Consider the following 12,357-nt stretch of genomic DNA (forward strand, 5'->3'; position numbering starts at 1 on the left):
TGTGACCGCCGCCGCCTCTGATTCTAGCATCACCGTGGTCCACTGTCGGCCTAGGACCAGCATCGTCCCCCTCCATGACTCCATAGGTTGCGTTCATCTCGGTGATCGTGCCCTAGGTGATATTGTAATCCCCAACTTTGCTTCCAATAGTGTTACAGATGCTCAGGCCCAACCAAAATCCTCATTGGTTGCTTCTAAGGCCCCTCGCTTATTTTGGAAAGCTTGTTCCTTAGGAAAATTAGGACCGAGATCGTCTTGTGCAGATGATTGGTATGCTGTAAGTAGCACGCAATTTCACCCTAAAAATGTCCTCATTAATATATGGTAAATAGGGATCGTTCAAGTTAGGGATTGAGGGTACACATGTAAGTGCATAAACAAATAAAAAATTAATAAAAAGTATAAAGTATTATTTACAAAAATAAACAAAATTACATGAGATCGAAATTTTGGGGGGTTTTAAGATTATAAAATCGAAAATTAAAATAAAGAAAATAAAGAAAATGTAAAGACATGTATAGAAGGGTGGAACTCAAGGAACAAAGATTAAAACCATGCACGAAATCTGATTACAAATCCTATAGTTGATTTTCTATGTCATGAGAAAGAAGTTGACCATGTGAAACGTTAAAAATCAAACAATTTCCCATTTTTTACTTTCCTTGAGTAATTAATCTAAGTGGAAGCATCTAAATTTGTGACGTCCCGAACCCGAATTTACCAGTTTACAAGTCTTTCGATGGGTAAACGACTTTTACATTTACTTTTTGGCTCCGTTTCGACATTTTAGGGGGCCCTAAAAGTTGACTTTTTGTTCAGATCAAAATTTGAGAAAATTTCCTTCATGAAAGTTGTAGAGGACGTTAAACCGAGCGCGTGCATATGTGGTACGTAAAAATCAGAGTTCGTATACGAAAGTTATAAGCGAAATGGTAAACTTACTGTTTATGGTAACTTTCTATAAATACGACGAGTTACTGTGGTAACTCGTCATTTTTCTCTCTCCCTGATTTTCTCCCCCTCTTCCCCCGCGTCGCCTTCTCTCCTTCTTTTTCCGATTTCTTCACCGTCCGGCGTCCGATTGACTTGATTCCAGTTGTCCTTGGACCGTCTCTTCCTCCTCTATACGATGGTACCAGTGGGTATCGGCAATTTGGCCGGAAAACCCCGAATTTATGCAAGCATTGTTCCTGTAGCAGTTTGCTTCCCCGGCGAAATTCCCCAGTTTCCGGCTATCTTCGGTGGTTAAATTGGCTCTATTAGGAGCGGCTCGAGTCACTAATCATCTTCCCTCAAGACTTCTAGTTGGAATTTCCACGTTTGGAAGGTGAATTTGAAGGATTTCCAAATTGGTGGGTTTGGAGATTTCCGGGTTTGTGTTCATCGGCAAAATTGGAGCATTTCAAGGTATTTTCTCACTTGGTCACAGTTATGAAAAGTGCTTAGAATGTTGAGATGATTATGTGGTTGAAATTTGGTGGCCGGAGGAGGAGTTGGGCGCCGCATGAACAGTGTCACGCATGAATAGTGCGACGGTGAATAGTGCAGTGTATGAACAGTGATTTATATTCTGTTTTTTTTTAGCTAGTTAAATCCTATATTTGTTGTAGAGGTTGTTTGTGAAGTTTGGTGAATTTTGGAGGAATTTGGAATTGTTTGTGATTTTCTGAAGTTTGGAGTTTTGTGATTGAATTATGGGAAATCCGGCCATCGGATTTCCCTCGTTTTCGTTGTGGAATATGTAAATCGATGAATTGGTAATAGTGGTAAAGTTTGGATTGAATCCAAGAAGTGGATAGGTGATTTATGAGGATATGATGTGGGAATGGTATTTAATTTCCGGATTGTTATTCACGAATTATACTTGTGTACAGGATGACGTACCGAGCTACTACTCGACGAAGGAAACCGTTTGTGTGGTCGCCTAAATAGTACTGTGAGTGGACATTTATTTTAAATTAATTGTGCATGCAGTATATTAGCATTTTTCGATTGAGATTTAATTTATAATTTGAATTATTGAGTTTTATGGTTTTATGAGATTTAGTTTATCGAGATTCCCGTGGGCTTTTAGTAGATTTTTGAGATAGTCATTCATGAGTTATTGAGTTGAGGAATGATTTTCGGGAAGTGACTGATTCAGAAAATATTATGAGAATTTTGGATTTTGAATATCGGTTTTTATGAGGATTCACGAGTACGAATGTTTCATCGAATATTTGAGCATGATTGATTTATCAAGATTTATTGAGCTTTGAGCTCCGTACTTATCAGCTTTGAAGTTAGATTGAGTTTTCTTTCTGAAAGCATTTATTGATTTACAGAGTATTTGATTTTATGCTTTCGAGGATGCTTTCGAAGATTTATTGAGATATTGAGGTTTGATTTAGTGAGTTAATCCTGAGTTATGCTTTCGGTGAATTATTATTGATTTATTGAAGTAATACCGAGTTTCTTTCCGAAAGCAAGTAATTGAAAGAGGTTATTTTCAGTTTCCTGAGGAGGCTATTCAGTTTATTAAGGAGGCCAGTTTTGGCGCATGCGTATCTTACCTAGTTGGCAGTCCCTTCTAGGTAATAGTCTGGTTGGCAGTCCCTTCCAGACTACAGCCCGGTTGGCAGTCCCATCCGATGCGTCACCTGGTTGGCAGTCCCTTCCAGATGACATGAGGTAGTTAGTCGGCAGTCCCATCTACTACTTGTGGTTAGTCGGCAGTCCCGTCTACTACATGTGGCTAGTTGGCAGTCCCATCTATCCACCGCCTCCTATTCCGGTTGGCAGTCCCTTCCGTTGCGTCATCTGGGTGGCAGTCCCTCCTAGATGGCATGAGATGACTAGACAGCAGTCCTTTCTAGTCATCAAACGAGCCTCATGAAAAGGATGTGTTTATAAGGATTGAGGATGAGATTTTAAGAGATTTCAAGATGTTCTTGTTACGTGATTGAGATTTCAGTAAAGAGGATGATTAAGAGTGTTTTCAAGATTGTTACTGCATGCGAGATTTTAGAGAATAACTTGGGAAAGCATTAAGTTTTACTTATACATTTGAAAGTACTTATTTTTCGTCCACTCACTCTAACGGATTTTAAATGTTTTCCCTTGGGCCCTTCGGTTTTAAATGCCCAGTTTGCAGGCCAGTTTAGCTTGAGGTCGAGCGTACTTGGGGTTGAGGCATAGCTGTCATAGCTTCCGCATTATAAAAGTATTGGTCGTTTATCTTGTATTCTACCTTCTTGTACGCTTAAGAAATAGATTGCTCTGATAACTCTTGAGATTATTATTCTTAAGTTTTAGAATTGTTTTGTGATATGGGAGATGTTGTAATATAGGGAGCAGGGTGGCTCTAGGAGAATAAGGATGGATGATTTAGAAGTATAAATGTTTTTCTACAGGAGGGGAAGTTCTGTCAAATTTTTGGTAGAATTTCTTCTAAGGTGGGCCCCGCAGGGCCTCTTCGGATTTCAGGGTGAAATCCGGGGCGGGTCCTGTCAATTGGTATCAAAGCATTAGGTTGTTAGGTTCTGTTGACTCGTTTCTATTCTAGTTACCTTACATGCTTGATGTTACTCAGTACCTCCCGAGTGATGGCCCGACTGCAGCGGTTCCCCATCGTTTACTCTTTGGTGCTGAAGTATTCATCAAGTATGTAAGGTACGTGGTTAGTTGATTTTCCTTCAGGTGCTATGCCTCTTATATGTCGACCTCATAGGGATTTCTTTGCGTATCAGATTAATTACGTGTCTTGCACCTTTTCCTGGTGATGGTGATGTTAGATTACTCTACAGGTTTGAGTTATGCTACGAAATGTGATCCGAGGGAATGTGGTGGTTATCTCTCCCTCGATGCCAACAAGTTTGTTGGGGCAAGGTTTAAGGTGCAAGACTGGAGTTCGATTTTGTGTTTGATTGTTAGAGTTGAGTGGACATAGCTTTGGGTTGTCTCTGTTTGCTATAAATTGCTTTGGAATCAGAATTGTTGATGGAAATGGAATTAGTAATATTAATGGTTCTGACGTTGAACCAAGTTCCAGGAGTTGTGATACATGATGTGATATGTCATGTAAGTGACATTTGGGATATCATTGACAGTTGTTGGAGATTACTTGGAAATCATGTCTGGTTATCTTGGCTCTTTGACCAAACCATGGTATTTGGATATAGTTTTGTCCGGATTGGAAGAAATTGATTTTAGATACATTGACTTATAATTGATCTTTTTGAAGTTTTGGATCGTATTGAGTAAGGAGATAGACAGAATTTAAGTTTTTGATATAGTTTTATGTTTGAAACTTGAATATTTAGTTGGACGCTTAGAGCTTTACAATCGAGTTACGATGTTTGGCAGTATTTAATTGAGAAGATGAGAAACAACTTTTATATATGAGATTGTGCCTATTGCGTGTACTTAATTGGTTATCCGTTTTGGTTGAAATGGTTGTACCTAAAAATTGGAGAATAGTGGTAGTGATCTCGTTGGGTATTCATAATGGTGCAAGTGGAATTACTTGTGATACAGAGTATGTTTCGAGTTGTAAATTGTGGAGCCTTGAAGATTAATTGTGATAGATTGTTGGTGAAGTTTTTGCTAGACAGTTAGATTGTGATATTGTAAGAGTGGTTAGTGGAATAACTTTGAGGAAATAAGTTTCTCAGTTGGCTCCGAAAATATTTCTAATTAAGGTTTGACCAGAATTCTTGTTATATGTGGGTCAAACGTAATGCGGTATGTCTGTACAGTGGCGTATGTCTATGGCGATTAAATGAAGGAATTGGATCGCCAGGTGGTTGGATTAATTTCAGATCCAGGTACCGCTTTGTGTGAAATGAGATGTTGGACAGGTGTCTGTTTTGCATCAAGGTTGTTGTTCGAGGAAAGACTCTGTGAACAACGTTTTGTCATCTAGGAAAATTGGTTGCTGCTTGAGTTGAATACGTATATTAACAGTTTGCTTTGAAGGAATTAAGTGAGTTTTATTACCTTGGTATCGTTACTTGTGGAATGGGTTAAACTGTTTGAGATTTAGTTCTCACATTAATTGATATTTCTACTGTATGGTGGCCCATATTTGGAGAAGTATAGGAAGTTGTAGGTACGATGACTTAGCAGGATGTTGGAGTTGAGTTTAAAAATTAATTGTTTGTTTGGACTTGGGTTTTATCAATGGTTTCAACCGACACTTGAAGTACTAACTATTGAGCGACTCTAATTGAGTTGTGTTGTTGGATTTATACTTAGCGAGATGAGGTTTGGGAAATTTTGGTGCAATCTTAGTTAGCGCAGATTAGTTTTTGGAATTGTTATTGTACCTTAAATATTATTGAATAAGTGTTGTTAGAGGGCGGATCTCCAGCTACTTCATCCTCAGTTTAGCGATGACAGTATCGTTTGGGGATATCGGCTTTGAGCCATGCAAGGAGAATTGACTATACTCAAATACTTGCAAGTTGGACGTTGATTATTGGAATATTATGGTTTGGAAACGCGGAGAAGAAAGAATGGACTACTTTGCTAGCAGTCTGGTACAAAAATTTTGAACATGAACAGGTATGCGAAATGTGTCGCCTTATGGCCAGCAGGGTATGTATCAAAGAAGTTTCTCTGGTTGACTTAGATGTCATCTCAAGGCTTTGATCAATGTTTTAGTTGGGTATCAAAGTAGCGCAAAGGAAGTGTAGTGACCCGTTAACCTTCATGATTAAGAACTTATAGGTTGGTTCGAGGCTACTCTTTGATATGCTTGACAACTGTGGGACCTCTACGTGCACGACATTCGATCAGAAATTTAAGCACAAACAGACAAAAAGCAAGTGCGGGTATGTGGTTACAAAAAAATTGGTTGTTTCAGACATGTGGGTTATCAGTGAACATCTTGTGGTGTTTTATTAACTGTTGGACTTTCCATAAACCCGTGTACGATTTGAAATTGTATTAAGTGTGGGTAGATGTATTATCATCATGTTGTTGGTGAACAAAGTGGATCATCACCATACGAGTTATATGAAAAAGGTATGAATGCTACTATTCAAACTGAGTAGTTTGTGATATTGATACCATGAGTTATATGGACTAGTATTTGACCTAAATTTCTTGACGTTGAAGTTGTGTATTTGTGAGTATGTACTACAACATAGTTTGGGGTTTTAAGTATATGTTTTTAGTTGCTTGTGTAATTGAGATTGTTGAAATTATCAGCTGCTCCAGTCGTTGACTTAAGATTGCAAAGGGAGAACTTAACCCAAAGAAGATTTGATTTTGTTATGCAGTTTCAAGGTGTAGTTCGTTCAAGTAACCGACCTTGATTTAGCCTTGAGTCTTTATTTAGGGAATTTTAGTAGGTGTTTCTGCTCATATAGTTGAACCATTTACAGGTTGCTTCAAACATAATGCTTTGACAATGATCTCCCTTAGTTGTTAAAGACTGTCAGTAATGAGTGGAAGTAAATCTACCTACTAAGACACTGAATTTAGTAAGAACGCTGTGGGAATTATTCAGATCGCAATAATTGGCTAGATTTCAGCTAGAGAATTGTTTCTTATAAGGGTTGATCTCCATGTTCTAATTGGTCAAGTTTTGGATCAGTTTTGAAGGTAATTTCTACATGATTTGAGCAGACTTGCACATCTTTTCTGTGCCTTATCATCGCCACGGCCGTACGATTGTTGTGCTATTCATCTTCGTGACTGTTTACTATGGATTGGCGTGTGCACCCATCTCTACTTCAACAGTATGGAATTTCGAGGACGAAATTTTTATAAGGTGGGGAGATTGTGACGTCCCGAACCCGAATTTACCAGTTTACAAGTCTTTCGATGGGTAAACGACTTTTACATTTACTTTTTGGCTCCGTTTCGACATTTTAGGGGGCCCTAAAAGTTGACTTTTTGTTCGGGTCAAAATTTGAGAAAATTTCCTTCATGAAAGTTGTAGAGGACATTAAACCGAGCGCGTGCATATGTGGAACGTAAATATCGGAGTTCGTATACGAAAGTTATAAGCGAAATGGTAAACTTACTGTTCATGGCAACTTTCTATAAATAGGACGAGTTACTGTGGTAACTCGTCATTTTTCTCTCTCCCTGATTTTCTCCCCCTCTTCCCCCGCGTCGCCTTCTCTCCTTCTTTTTCCGATTTCTTCACCGTCCGGCCTCCGATTGACTTGATTCTAGTTGTCCTTGGACCGTCTCTTCCTCCTCTATACGATGGTACCAGTGGGTATCGGCAATTTGGCCGGAAAACCCCGAATTTATGCAAGCATTGTTACTGTAGCAGTTTGCTTCCCCGGCGAAATTCCCCAGTTTCCGGCTATCTTCGGCGGTTAAATTGGCTCTATTAGGAGCGCCTCGAGTCACTGATCATCTTCCCTCAAGACTTCTAGTTGGAATTTCCACGTTTGGAAGGTGAATTTGAAGGATTTCCAAATTGGTGGGTTTGGAGATTTCCGGGTTTGTGTTCATCGGAAAAATTGGAGCATTTCAAGGTATTTTCTCACTTGGTCACAGTTATGAAAAGTGCTTAGAATGTTGAGATGATTATGTGGTTGAAATTTGGTGGCCGGAGGAGGAGTTGGGCGCCGTATGAACAGTGTCAAGCATGAATAGTGCGACGGTGAAATAGTGCAGTGTATGAACAGTGATTTATATTCTGTTTTTTTTTAGCTAGTTAAATCCTATATTTGTTGTAGAGGTTGTTTGTGAAGTTTGGTGAATTTTGGAGGAATTTGGAATTGTTTGTGATTTTCTGAAGTTTGGAGTTTTGTGATTGAATTGTGGGAAATCCGGCCATCGGATTTCCCTCGTTTTCGTTGTGGAATATGTAAATCGATGAATTGGTAATAGTGGTAAAGTTTGGATTGAATCCAAGAAGTGGATAGGTGATTTATGAGGATATGATGTGGGAATGGTATTTAATTTCCGGATTGTTATTCACGAATTATACTTGTGTACAGGATGACGTACCGAGCTACTGCTCGACGAAGGAAACCGTTTGTGTGGTCGCCTAAATAGTACTGTGAGTGGACATTTATTTTAAATTAATTGTGCATGCAGTATATTAGCATTTTCCGATTGAGATTTAATTTATAATTTGAATTATTGAGTTTTATGGTTTTATGAGATTTAGTTTATCGAGATTTATTTATGAATTACGAGATTAGTATTGAAATTCCTTCCCGTGGGCTTTTAGTAGATTTTTGAGATAGTCATTCATGAGTTATTGAGTTGAGGAATGATTTTCGGGAAGTGACTGATTCAGAAAATATTATGAGAATTTTGGATTTTGAATATCGGTTTTTATGAGGATTCACGAGTACGAATGTTTCATCGAATATTTGAGCATGATTGATTTATCAAGATTTATTGAGCTTTGAGCTCCGTACTTATCAGCTTTGAAGTTAGATTGAGTTTTCTTTCTGAAAGCATTTATTGATTTACAGAGTATTTGATTTTATGCTTTCGAGGATGCTTTCGAGGATTTATTGAGATATTGAGGTTTGATTTAGTGAGTTAATCCTGAGTTATGCTTTCGGTGAATTATTATTGATTTATTGAAGTAATACCAAGTTTCTTTCCGAAAGCAAGTAATTGAAAGAGGTTATTTTCAGTTTCCTGAGGAGGCTATTCAGTTTATTAAGGAGGCCAGTTTTGGCGCATGCGTATCTTACCTAGTTGGCAGTCCCTTCTAGGTAATAGTCTGGTTGGCAGTCCCTTCCAGACTACAGCCCGGTTGGCAGTCCCATCCGATGCGTCACCTGGTTGGCAGTCCCTTCCAGATGACATGAGGTAGTTAGTCGGCAGTCCCGTCTACTACTTGTGGTTAGTCGGCAGTCCCGTCTACTACATGTGGCTAGTTGGCAGTCCCATCTATCCACCGCCTCCTATTCCGGTTGGCAGTCCCTTCCGTTGCGTCATCTGGGTGGCAGTCCCTCCTAGATGACATGAGATGACTAGACAGCAGTCCTTTCTAGTCATCAAACGAGCCTCATGAAAAGGATGTGTTTATAAGGATTGAGGATGAGATTTTAAGAGATTTCAAGATGTTCTTGTTACGTGATTGAGATTTCAGTAAAGAGGATGATTAAGAGTGTTTTCAAGATTGTTACTGCATGCGAGATTTTAGAGAATAACTTGGGAAAGCATTAAGTTTTACTTATACATTTGAAAGTACTTATTTTTCGTCCACTCACTCTAACGGATTTTAAATGTTTTCCCCTGGGCCCTTCGGTTTTAAATGCCCAGTTTGCAGGCCAGTTTAGCTTGAGGTCGAGCGTACTTGGGGTTGAGGCATAGCTGTCATAGCTTCCGCATTATAAAAGTATTGGTCGTTTATCTTGTATTCTACCTTCTTGTACGCTTAAGAAATAGATTGCTCTGATAACTCTTGAGATTATTATTCTTAAGTTTTAGAATTGTTTTGTGATATGGGAGATGTTGTAATATAGGGAGCAGGGTGGCTCTAGGAGAATAAGGATGGATGATTTAGAAGTATAAATGTTTTTCTACAGGTTTTGGGTTGTCCATTTTTAGGGGAAGTTCTGTCAAATTTTTAGTAGAATTTCTTCTAAGGTGGGCCCCGCAGGGCCTCTTCGGATTTCAGGGTGAAATCCGGGGCGGGTCCTGTCAAAATTAGTCCTATTGAGCATGCAATCATAGTCTAAAAAGTTAGCTATTGAAGAACATATTCAATGCTTGAAGAACAAAGAAAGGATGTCAATTTGAGTGTACAATCTAGTATGAAAAAGTTCATCTACTTGTAAGCTTCCTCAATTGATTTCAACTTTTGTCCAAAGCCTTTACTACTTATGATTTAGGGTTACAAAACTATTAGGTAAATTTTTAATCGCAAATCTAGCACCAATTACATGCAAATCCTAAAAGTTTCGAACCAATTAAGATTAATTTATAAGAAATTTCAATATAGCAAAACTAATTGAGCAAACTCAAATAAGCAACATGAAAACCAACATATTGAAATAGCAAATTTCATTCAAGCATAAAGACGGACTTTAAACTTTGCCCTTAACTTTATATGTCAACTAGAAATCACTGTTCACAAATTCAAACAAAGAAAAATGAAAGAGTTTACAAGGAAAAAGATTGAATTACCTTGTGAAGGGATGGATGAGGAACACTTGAATCTTCAAAGCAAGACTTCAATGCTATGGCACAAGGGTGGATGATAGTGGCTAGGGCTTGCTCACGGCTTCTTCTTCTCCTCCTCTTTGCTTGAAAAACACAGAAATTTGAGAACTAGAGAATGGGGAGAGTTTTGGCGCATGAAAGAAAGAAAGAATGAATGAGACTTGACATTAGAATGGTGTATATTTATAGGGGATGGCAAGCCTTAGTCTCCAAGTCTTCTGGACCCTTCTTTTAATTTCTAGGAATTATCTGGTTGTTCCACATAGTTCCAACCAATCAAATAAATCTATGTAAGTTCATCTGCATCACCAACCAAGGAGAAGTGTCTAAAATCTTAGATAAGATATATTTGCCGAAGTAATAAGTGAATTTTTTTATTTTTATCTTCTAATTTTGTCCAAATAAGAGTGTGAGCAACAAGCAACGTATCTGGACTTGATTCCATCATTTCTGCATGTTGTAATCCCTTAAAACTCTCCAAGAATGACATCAAATCCTTCTAGAATCCTCTATGGACAGCACATGTGCAATATTATTTGAAATATGAAGCATAAATTTGTCCGTGGGCTTCCCGATGTGATTTGGGCCTCAAAACATAAATTCTCGTCAAATGTCAAATTCACGCGCAGCTTGACCTTCCTGTACTAAATCAGCCATAACTCCTAGTGCTCTAAGGTTCCTAGCCCCATCAGGACTCCTTGTGTCTTCAAAACTCCTAGTCAAACAATGACTCTTCACATGAAATATTCTTGAATCTTTCAGAATCTTCTTTTGCTCTCCTAATTTAACTGAGACTCCTTATGTCATTAAGATTCCTTTTCCTGGCAGGAGTATGTTTCTTAGTCCAACTAGAACTCTGCATTTTTCACTTTCTCCGAACATGTTTCCTAGTTCACCTAGGATTCCTACTTTGACTGAGATTCCTAGTTAGACCAGGAATACTCCATGTCTTCATTTCAACTCATTTCTGCATCCCTTGTGCCTTGCCTTTGTCATTTCCAAGGTTTCCTTTGCTTCGCATGCTCTTTTAAGCTCATTTCTTCTTGATCTGCTCCAGTGAACCTAAAAATAGAAACTAAGTTAAAAACCGATTTAGTTAACTATATTGGTGTCACTTTCAAAAGAAAACCTAGAGAGAAAAGTCAAGATCGGTGCTAACCTAAACCTCCAACTGCGGGACGCCTTGATAAAATTCCTGAGGCTAACCAACTAGTGTTCGCCTGGTCATACGCCGACATGCCAGGTGTCTTACCATAACTAATTACACACAAGCTCAGTATCCTTCCATCACAAACAGCTGTACATCAAAAAAGAAGAGCTTAAAATATGGAAAAGTACAAGGCAATGCAGGCCGAGGTAAGGAGATAGCATGATATACATTTCATCTCTGAAGTCTCATATCCCACCTGGCTCTCCAACATGGTGATGGTGAAGAAGGCAACGGGAAGTGGTGAATGTGTGTTAACTGCACAAACCTTAACCAAGTCTGCCTTAAGGGTAGCTTCCCATTACCTCATATCGATCACCTTATCGACTCTACCGCTAGGCGTAAGCTACTGAGCTTCATAGATGACTATTCTGGATATAACCAGATAAAAATAAATCTCACCGAAAGAACACATTGCTTTCACCACCAACAAAGGCTTATATTGCTACGGGTCATGCCATTTGGGCTTAAGAATGCTGGTGCCAACTAGCAATGACTGGTCAACTCAATCTTTGCTGATCATATTGATAAGATAATAGAGGTGTATGTCAACAAAATATTGGTCAAAAGCCTGATCGCTAAGGGACACATTCACAACCTGGATATCATTTTCCAAGTTATTATATACCGTTGTAAGTGCCTTAGCCATAAGAAATGTCTTTTCATTGTTGGAGGTAGAAAATTTTAAGGCTTAGTAGTCAAAGCTAGAGGAATTGAGGAAAACCTAGAAAAAGTGCGAGCCATTCTAGACATGCAAACACCAAGCACCATGAATGAGGTACAGTGCCTAACGGGGCATATTGTTGCTCTCCTCGGTTCATTGCTTAACTCACTGACAAGTGTGCACCTTTCTTCAAATTCCTAAAAACTTAACATGTCAAGCACATAACGTGGGGCCCAAAGCATGAGACAACATTTTTGGCGATAAAGAATTACTTGGCAGTGGTACCATTGCTCTCAAAACCCGTCCTGGGTTAAACCTTGTACCTATACCTCACTATGTCCAGAACATC

The sequence above is a fragment of the Rosa chinensis genome, chromosome 1, assembly GCF_002994745.2.
Source record: "Rosa chinensis cultivar Old Blush chromosome 1, RchiOBHm-V2, whole genome shotgun sequence".
Classification (NCBI taxonomy): domain Eukaryota; kingdom Viridiplantae; phylum Streptophyta; class Magnoliopsida; order Rosales; family Rosaceae; genus Rosa; species Rosa chinensis.